The sequence below is a fragment of the Phodopus roborovskii genome, unplaced genomic scaffold, assembly GCF_943737965.1.
Source record: "Phodopus roborovskii unplaced genomic scaffold, PHOROB, whole genome shotgun sequence".
NCBI classification, from domain to species: domain Eukaryota; kingdom Metazoa; phylum Chordata; class Mammalia; order Rodentia; family Cricetidae; genus Phodopus; species Phodopus roborovskii.
In genome coordinates this window covers 927,721-937,806 of record NW_026125791.1, presented here as the reverse complement: position 1 = coordinate 937,806, position 10,086 = coordinate 927,721, and the positions used below count along the sequence as shown (strand labels likewise).

General features: G+C 38.2%; 1 pseudogene; it reads right to left on the bottom strand.

The window, feature by feature from the left end:
- Nucleotides 1-6,709: 6,709 nt before the first annotated feature.
- LOC127217680 (L-lactate dehydrogenase C chain-like) lies at nt 6,710-7,495 on the bottom strand (annotated as a pseudogene).
- Nucleotides 7,496-10,086: the final 2,591 nt, after the last annotated feature.

Here is a 10,086-nt window from a genome sequence, read left to right as displayed (position 1 = left end):
AGGTTTACCTACTAGGCCATTTTATGAAGGTTAAGAAATTTGATTATATTCACTTTTCTCATCTCTCTTCTGCTTTTGTACACCACTTCTCTTTCCTAATTAATTCTTCTTCTATGTTTCTCTCTCACTCTCGTGAACAAGAGAGCCGAATAATTAGGATTGCTTACAAGATTAAAGGTTATATAAGGAGCATGTTCAACATATTAGTGACTATATGCACTGATGCAATGTCCCTTACTCCTCTAACAGTCATCAGTTGTCTATAGATCATCATGAAGTGGTGAGGTCTTGTGAGTACCTTTGTAGTGAGGTAGTCCTTCTGTAGCACTGACCACGCCCATTGGGGGGTGGAGCGATGGGCGGAGGTGACCTGAGGAAGGAGGTCGGAGGGGGCCAGGAAGGCGCTCTTTTTCTGGCGTGACTCGGACAGGAGAGGATCGGGTTGAATTTCCTGGTGTTCATCTGTCTAGGTTGTAAGTTATTTCTCCCTGAATAAACATCTATTCGGCCTATTTGTTTATTCTGATCCTTATTAACCGCAATATACCTTCCTCTAAAAACTATTAGCTGCTTATGAATCTCCAAGGAGAATTGGGGCCTCCTGAACACCCTCCCCAACATATAATGTTTACAGACCTTTTGCATGATTTGTGCAGTAAATTATAACTACTGAGATTTCCAAAGTTCAACGGCCACATAATATCCAGAATAAAGTAAAACACTCTACTTCCTCTAACTCTTACACTCTTTCTACCCATTCTTCAATGGATTTTACTTGAACCTTGAGATGAGGTAGGGGTAGTGTAGACGTCCTAGCACCTAAGCAAGCAACAGTCATTCCCAATATTTTAAGAAGTTATTAGTCTCTGTAGTAGCCATTACCAACTGCATAAAATACATTTACCTATGGGCATAAACCTATGGGCTTAGAAGTGATTTTATACGCACATTGTGTCCATGTAGCAATATGACATCAGTAGTCTCTCCACTAGGATTCTCCTCTGCCATGAGCTTTTGATAAGATGTACAGTACCAATCATGAAAATGTTCCTGTGGAGCCAACCTCAAATCCAATCAGAAACAAATTGGTCATCCCTCTAACACACCCACTATTTTTATCAGTGAGCCAATATTTCCTGGACACTTAGTAATCACACAGGAGCCACATCTGAGTAGGATTAATGATGACAATTCTCCTTCTAGAACTATGAGGGCTAGCCAATGGTGGAAGTTTCCAGATTAGTTTTTGCTTTATTTCTCTGTGTCCTGCCACCAAAATATGTAGTCTTCAGTAATAGTGTCTTTCCTGTCATTACATTTTTATTGTTTTGATTTAGTTGCATAGAACATTGAATAGAGGGAATTGCTTATATTTGTGTAGCACATAATCACTCAATGGAATTGTATTAAGAATTTTGTAGTAACTATATCACTATTTTGTAGGATCTCTCTTAAAAATGGGTACAGGTGCTTTAATTTTTAATGGGACAAGTGAAATTAGTAAAGAAGGTCCCCTGAAGAACCTGTATAAAATTCAACTAAATGGCATAGTCAGAACTACATGCTTTATGATTTTGGATGCAATAACTTACATATTTGATTGATTAGCTGCTATTTATTCACTCATATTGAGTAGTATTTTATTTTATTTATTTTTCATATTTTACATATCATACCCAGTTCCCTCTTTGTCTCTCCCTCAGTCCCTCTCTTCCACCCTCCCATGCCCCCTGATCACCCTCCCATCCCACCTCTCTCCACATGTAGGGTGATGCCTTCCTGGAGGGGTCATTTAATCTGTCAAGTCATTTGGAGTAGGGACTAGGCCCTCCCTCCTGCCGTTAGGTTAAGGGAGTATCCCTCCATGGGAACATGGTCCCAAAGTTCTTTTGTGCACGAGGGTTCTTTTGTTCCACTGTCAGTTCTTTTGTTCCACTGTCAGAGGTCCCTTAGACTGCCCAGGCCTTCTAACCCATGTTCAGGGGTTTGAGTCTGTCCAATGCTGGTTTCACAGCTATCAGTCTGGGGGTTTATGAGCTCCCCCTTGTTCAGTCAGCTGTCTCTGCGGGTTCCTGAAGCCTGTTCTTATCTTCCCTCTCTGCATTTGGATTCCAGTTCTGCTCAGTGGTTAGCTGTGGCTGTCTCCTTCTGTTTCCATCAGCCACTAGATGAGGGCTCTATGATGTTGGATAAGTTAGCCATCAATCTCATTATCAGGGTAGGGCATTTATGGTAGCCTTTCTAGTGTTGCTCAAACTGTTAGTCAGTGGTAAGTCTTACAGATCTCTGGACATTTCTCTAGTATCAGTTTTCTCTTGAAACCTCTAATGGCTCCCTCTTTTATGGTCTCTCTCTTTCTCTCTCTCTCTCTCTCTCTCTCTCTCTCTTTCTCTCTCTCTCTTTCTCTCTCTCTCTCTCTTTCTCTCTCTCTCTCTTTCTCTCTCTTTCTCTCTCTCTCTCTCTCTCTCTCTCTCTCTCTCTCTCTCACTCTTCCCTCATCTATTCCTCCCCTGACTCAATCTTCCTAGTCCCACATGCTTTCCTTTCTTCCCCTTCTCTTCCTCCTAGCCTTTCTCCACTCATTGCACCCCCAACTCCCAATATGCTCAGGAGATCTTGTCATTTCCCCTTCTGTGAGGGACCTTGTATGAATCTCTAGAATCTTCCATTATCATAGTTTCTCTAGCAGTGTGAATTATAGGCTAGTGAGTCTTTGCTCTATGTCTAAAATTCATATATGAGTGAGGACATACCATGTTCCTCTTTTTGTGACTGGGTTACCTCATTCAGATTTGTTTCTTCAAGTTACATCCATTTTCCTGAGAATTTCAAGATTCCATTATTTTGTTTGTTTGTTAGTTTTTTCTGCAGAGTAGTATTTCATTGTGTAAATTTGCCACATCTTCTTTATCCATTCTTCAGTTGAGAGGCATCTAGGTTACTTCCAGGTTCTTGCTATTGCAAATAATGCTGCTACGAACATATTTGAACAGATGTCTTTGTTGCATGGATGTGGATCATTTGGGTATATGCCTAAGAGGGTGACTGCCAGGTCCTGTGGTAGACTGATTCCCGTTTTCCTGAGGAACTGCCATACTGAACTCCCAAATATCTGTTCAAATTTGCATTCCCACCAGCAGTAGAGGAGTGTTCCCTTTCTCCATATCCTCTCCAGCATAAGTTATCATTGGTGTTCCTAATTTTGGCCATTCTGGCAGGAGTAAGATGGTATCTCAGAGTTGTTTTGATTTACATTTACCTGATAGGTAAGGATGTTGAGCACTTTCTTACGTCTCTTTCAGCCTTTTTGATTTCCTCTATTGAGAATTCTCTATTCAGTTCTGTACCCCATTTTTAATAGGGTTATTTGGTGTTTTAGTGACTGGCTTCTTGAGTTCTTTGTATATTTTGGAGATCAGCACTCTGTCAGTTATAAGATTGGTGAATCTCTTTTCCCAGTCTGTGGGCTAACATTTGGTCTTGTTATCTGGGTCCTTTGCCTTACAGAAGCTTCTCAGTTTGAGGAGGTCCCATTTATTAATTGTTGATATCAGTGTTTGTGCTACTGGACTTATGTTCAGAAAGCAGTCTCCTGTACCAATTTGTTCAAGGGTATCTTTCACTTTGTCTTCTAAGATACTCAGTGTGGCCGGATTTATGTTGAGGTCCTTGATCCATTTGGACTTGAGTTTTGTGCATGGCGATAAGCATGGGTCTATATGCAGTCTTCTATGCACTATCTTCCAGTTATGCCAGCAGCATTTGTTGAAGATGCTTTACTCCTCCCATGGTATTCTTTTAGCTGTTTTGTCAAATATCAGGTGTTTGTAGGTGTGTGGTTTAATATCAGGATTTTAGATTCGATTCCATTGGTCTACCTGTCTATTTTTGTGCCCAAACTAGGCTGTTTTAGTACTATAGCTCTATAGTAGAGCTTCAAGTTGGGGATGGTGATGCCTCCTGAAGTTCCTTTATTGCCTGGGTCTTTTGTTTTTTCCATACAAAGTTGATAATTTTCCTTTCAAGGTCAGTGAAGAATTGTGGTTGGATTTTAATGGGGATTGCATTGAATTTGTAGATTGCTTTTGGCTAGATTGTCATTTTTACTATGTTTATCCTACCCATCTAAGAGCATAGGAGAGCTTTCCATTTTCTGGAATCTTCTTTAATTTCTTTCTTTAAGGACACAAAGTTCTTGCTATATAGGTCTTTCACTTGTTTTGTAAGCTTTACCCCAAGATAGTTTATGTTGTTTGTGGCTGTTGTAAAGGGTGATGTTTCTCTGATTTCCTTCTCAGCTCCTTTGTCATCTGTATTAAGATTTTAAATAAACATTTTGTTAGTTCTATGAGAAATTTAGAAAATATATGCTGATCATGTTCACCAAGTTCTTCCCTTAACACTTCTACCGCTTTCACACTCCCAAATCCATTTCCTCTTCTTTAAATTTAATAACAAATTGACTCGAATTTATGCTGTCTCATCTACTCCTGGTTTTTAGGCCATCCAGTGACATACAAAGAACTGTACCCTTATAGAAAACTGACTTACCATTTCTCAGAAGTGATCAATTGTCAAAAGCTTCTCAGCTGCTCCCCAATCCATTCTTGATTGGCTTGATCTTGTACACATGTCTTATGCAGGTAACCACAGATGCTGTGAATTCCCAAGTACAGCAATCTTATATTGTCCAGAAGACAGTGTTTTGCTCAGGTGTTCCCCAACTTCTAACTCTTGCAATCTTTCTACTCCATCTTTCAAGATGATCTCTGAGCCTGGGGAGAGGGGGAGATAATAAGTTGTACTATGTATAGCTGAGTATTCCACGGTAACTTATTTTCTGTGCTTTGAACAGTTGTAAAGCAATGGAGGTTTTATTATTGAATGTATTTTTAAATTTACTTAAAACACTTACTTTTTGCATATTGATTTCATTAAGTGCATATCAATGTAGTACCAGATATTTCAATACATATTGTATAATATTTACTTTTCCTTTTGTAAAATTATTCAAAAGTACTTTTATCTTCTTTTCCTCTACCCTTTAACATATATAGCATATGATTATCTATAATCATCCTATTTTTCAGTAGCACACCAGAAATTCTTACTGATGCATTATGATTATGTAATACCCATTGATCAGCCTTTCTCCATTTTTCCTACTCTCCACTCTCCTCAGCTACTTGCTATCACTTTTCTGGTTCCAACATCTGTGTAATCAGTTTTATTCGATTATATATAATAATAATGGGTCAATGTATTTTTTCTCTTTTTGACTTACAAATAATATAGTAAATCTCACCTTCACCCCCATTTTCAGCCATATTGTCACCATGACAAGATTTGTTTCTTCTATGATTAATTAGTTGGACAGCTAAGTTGTATCCATTTCATTGCAGCTATCTTGAATTGTGTTATAATGAAAGTGCATGTTAATATAATTTCTATTATTTACTATATCAAACTGAGGGGTTGATGGATTATATGGTTTCTTATTTTAAATATCTTAGTAAGTTTTTTTATGTTTTTATAATGACTCTATGAATTCATATTCACACCACCAACACAAAAGATTTCTCTTGTCTCCACATTCTTACCAGTAATCTTATTTTAGTTCATTTAGTAATATATATAATTACTGGAATTATATTCTTATGAGTATATTTTCCCTGCCCATCCCTCAGCTACACCAGCCCCAAACAACATACAGAGATGCTGTATTTGATACAATGCTGTTGGCCATTTACTAGTTTCTTTTTGGCTAGCTCTGTCTTAAATATTAACCCATTTCTATTAATCTAAGTATTCCCTTGTGGTATCATCTTACTAGAGAGAGGGGCCAGCGTTCTGCCCTCTCTATCCTCCATCTTGAATCTCCTCCTACCTCTCCCTGAATCCTCCTCTCCTAGTTTCGCCAATCTTGCTTTCCTATTGGCCAACAGTGTTTTATTCATTAACCAATATGAGAAACATATTTACAGAATGACATCTCCCATCATCATATATAGTTGTGGTTTTGCTTTGCCCTTCTTTAATGATTAGCAATATTGAGGATTTTCCATATGTTTGCAAACTATGTGCATGTCTTCCTTTGAGAAGTGACTACTTAGATCTATTGTATATTTTATAAATCATGTTTTCTGGAATTTTCAAAAGTTATCTTACCTCCATATATATTTTTGATATTAAGTCCTTGTCATATGATGCTGAGAAAACTGTATATTCACTTAAAGAATGAAACTAGACACATATTTATCACCATAAACAAAAAAAAATAGAATCAAGTGGATCAAAGTCCTCAATTTAAGAGCTGAAACACTAAAACTCATATAGATGAACATAGACTGATCCTTATAAGAGATAGGTGTGGGAAAGGACTTTCTGAGCAGGATTACATTTGACAAGGTATTAAGGTCAATAGATGACAACTACAACGTCATAAAATTAAAAGCTTTCTGTACATCCAAGGAAGCAAATGAATGAAGAGGAAGCCCATAGAATGGGAGAGAATCTTTGCCAGTTATACTCTAGCAGAGAATTAATATGCAGGATATACAAAGAACTCACAAAAATAAAAGGTAAAAGAAACAATGTCCCAATTAAAAATGGTCAAGGGATTTGTGCTAGATAGTTTAATTGTTTTTGTTTAACTTTTTATTATATGAAAGACTTGAAATATGCAATACAGTATTTGAATGTTGGTATTTTATAATTCCAGGTCCTTCCGGGTCTTCCAAAGTGTTTCTGCACTCTTCCTGAGAAGGACATCTTCCTTGGGGTTCAGGTTCACTTTCACAATGTCTGTGATGCCATTTTGTCCCAAGATACAAGGAATGCTGAGAAAGATTTCTTCCTTTATCCCATATAAGCCCTTAACTAGTGTGGAAACTGGATGCACCCTCCTAAGATTCTTCAGCATTGACCCTGCCAGATCTGTCACAGACAGCTCAATAACCTTCAGCCGGAGGACCTCATAGCCACTCTCGACCACCTGATTGTTAATTTTTTCTAGTGCTCCTGCTCTGAGCTGGTTCCTAATGCTGGGTTCAGTGACTTCAGAGACACGCCAGCAACGTTCACACCACTCCATAAAGGCACACTAGAGTCACCATGTTCTCCAAGAACCCAGCCATGGCAAAATAGTTTTATGTCAACAAGCTAAAGTTATCAGAGATGAGGGAGCCCCAATTAAAAAAAAAAGAGCCTCCATTTTTGTAAGGAATTTTCTCAATCAGTGATCATTGGCGGAGGGTCCAGCCCATTGTGGGTGGCACCACCCCTAAGCTGGTGGCCCTAGGTTCTAAAACAAAGTAGGCTGTGCAATTCATGAGGAACAAGCTAGTAAGAAGCACTCCTCCATGGACTCTGCTTCATCTCTTGCCTCCAGTTTCTGGTTCATTTTCAGTTCCTGTTTTGACTTCCTTCCATGACGAACACTGATATGGAAGTGTGAGCCAAATAAACACTCTTCTCCAAGCTGCTTTTGGGTCATGTTGTTTCACTGCAGTAATAGAAACCCTAAGACAGGATCTAAACAAAAAGTTCTCAATAGAAGAAATAAAAATAGTCGTTCTCGTCTAGTAAATGCTTCACTTGAGCTATTTTAGTTTTCATTTGAGAATTTTCATTTTACTTAAACTTAATTGTTTTTCTGAGCTCTGGAGGTAGAAGCAGGCAGATCTCTGTTCTACAGAGTGAGTTTCAGGACTGCCAGAACTACACTGAGAAACCTTGTCTCATGGGTGGGGAGTGAAATAAACGAGTAAATATATGATTTTCAACCTCACAAGCATGTTTTCTGGGTGTAGAGTTTATGCAATTTGCATGTGTGATGGCATGAGATAAGCTTATGTCTTGCCTCTCCCAGGGTGCAGTTCTAGCTGTAAAGGAAGAAAGTTCTTCCTTTTTTGTTCTCGCCTGCCCAAAAAGAGTGCATAAACAACATTTCTATAAGAAAGAGATGCAGATGGCAGAGCATAGAAATATGTCATAGTTCAAGTATCAGTAACTCTTATAGTTATATCCAGAAAATCTTTTTAGATAAATGAGTCAGTAATTTATAATGCACTACACAGATGAGATTTCAGAAAAACTTCAATGCTGTTTTAAATAATTTAAACCAGTTGAATTTTTGTTTTTCTGTGGAGACTAACTGCTAAGTGCTATACATAGACAGAATGCTTTACAAATAAATTAATTTAGCATGATTTGATTGTTTATGCATATATTATCTGTATCTTATTTTCTGCTCAATGGCAGAGTTGAGTGCCTACAACAGAGCCTTTATGCACAAAGCTTACTATTGGACCCTTCTAGAAATCATTTTCACCTCCTAATTTAATTAGACATTCCTTTTAGATGCTCATCACTAATTCATATCATTTTAATATTTTGAGTGAATATAAATAATAACATAAGAATATTAATAAATAGCCAAAAGGTTATAGCTATATAGATGGGTTTGCTGTAGATCCAAATTATATACTGACTTTGTTCTGCTCCAAAAGAATGGAAATTTCAATTTAGAGTTAGTAGCTATTATCTGACTAAGAAAAGGAGAGACTTTTAGGGGAGAATGTTCTAAGGCAGGGGACTAATAAGGTAAATGAAAGGGTTCATGATGCCTCCAAGTGTGAAAGCAGCAATGAAAAGGATCCATTGAACTAGCAACAGAATATTGAGAAAATCACTTGATGAGTTATACATCATTCTTACTTGTTGCTGCCCATATTTTCAGCATTATGTTTTCTACTTTGCGTCAATTTACAAGAAAAGACACATATTTCATGGCCTAATTCATATTAAGTCCCACAGAAACAGATATTTGCTATTTGGAAGGTATTCCTCAGCCAAAGCTGAAACACTCCACCATGGAGCTGTAGGCACAGAGGGGTACACATTTTCCATACTCAGAGCAGTGTTCCCAGGGTCAGACACAGAGTTTGCAAATTTGGCCCAAAAGCTGTGAAATTCCAAGCATGTTTTGTAAGTCTTCTGTTATCCCACAGCTGTGCATTGCTGGTTCCCTTGTTACGAAAAGTGCTCTGTCCTCTTCATAGATATGTGTACTCTATCCATGATTAAATGCCCTCCGTACACAGGAACACCTAAATGATTTACTTCTTATGCTCCCTGGGCAGCTGGAGAACATATTCTTAAGTAGCATATGAAATGAAATCATATTCTATTTTCTTATGGAGTTTTTATTTAACTGAACAGTCCCTCGGCTCAGATTGCTGTTTGCATGCTATAAATCTATCGCATTCTTTCAATCAAGGTGAAATGGCAAGAGCTGCAGACAAGGAGTGGTAGGCTGCCCTTTCACCCCAGCTCTCCCGGTAACTCTAATTGTAATGCAGGCCTGCTTCTTCCTCCATGAAGAGACGTGCTAGGGTACGCTATTTCTGAGGTTACTTGCCACTACACAAATTTCTGAAATCAACTATGTATTTGTGGATTTCATTCCAGCTGCATCCTCTGAGTCAGTTTGCTTTGGAAGGGCTTCATACCTGGGAAAGATATTTTCCAGCAGCTCATGGGGCCCAAGGCACACATTCCCCATGCTCCAATCCAATCACCCAGCTTGAGCCACAGATTCTGCAGATTTGGCCCTAGAGCTGTGAAATTCCAAGGTTGATGCATAAACTTCAATTTCCTCCCACAGTTGTGAACTACTCCTTTTATCCACCCTGGTAAGTCCTCACAGGCCCTCTGTTCCACTTCAGGATTTACACTCATTGGCGGCATGAAAGCCCCACATATACCTCCAGCTCAGCACCTTCCCTCTTCAACGATGCAGCAAGAATTCATTTGGAAGTAAATTAGGACTTTTGTGCCTCCATCAATTGATTTATAAAGAATAGAAGATAAAAATCTATAGGTGATACATTTAATTACTTGTAAAGCAAGTCTTAATTACACTGTAAAATATATGCATTTCAATTTGGGTAGTAGTTTCATCTACATGTTTGCTCAATATCTGAAGTCTACACCTATATTACATGGGCATTTTTCTCACCTGTTAAAGAGATGGCAGGTCGTGCTCCACTTACTTCATAGAATAGTTGTGGACATTTATATATT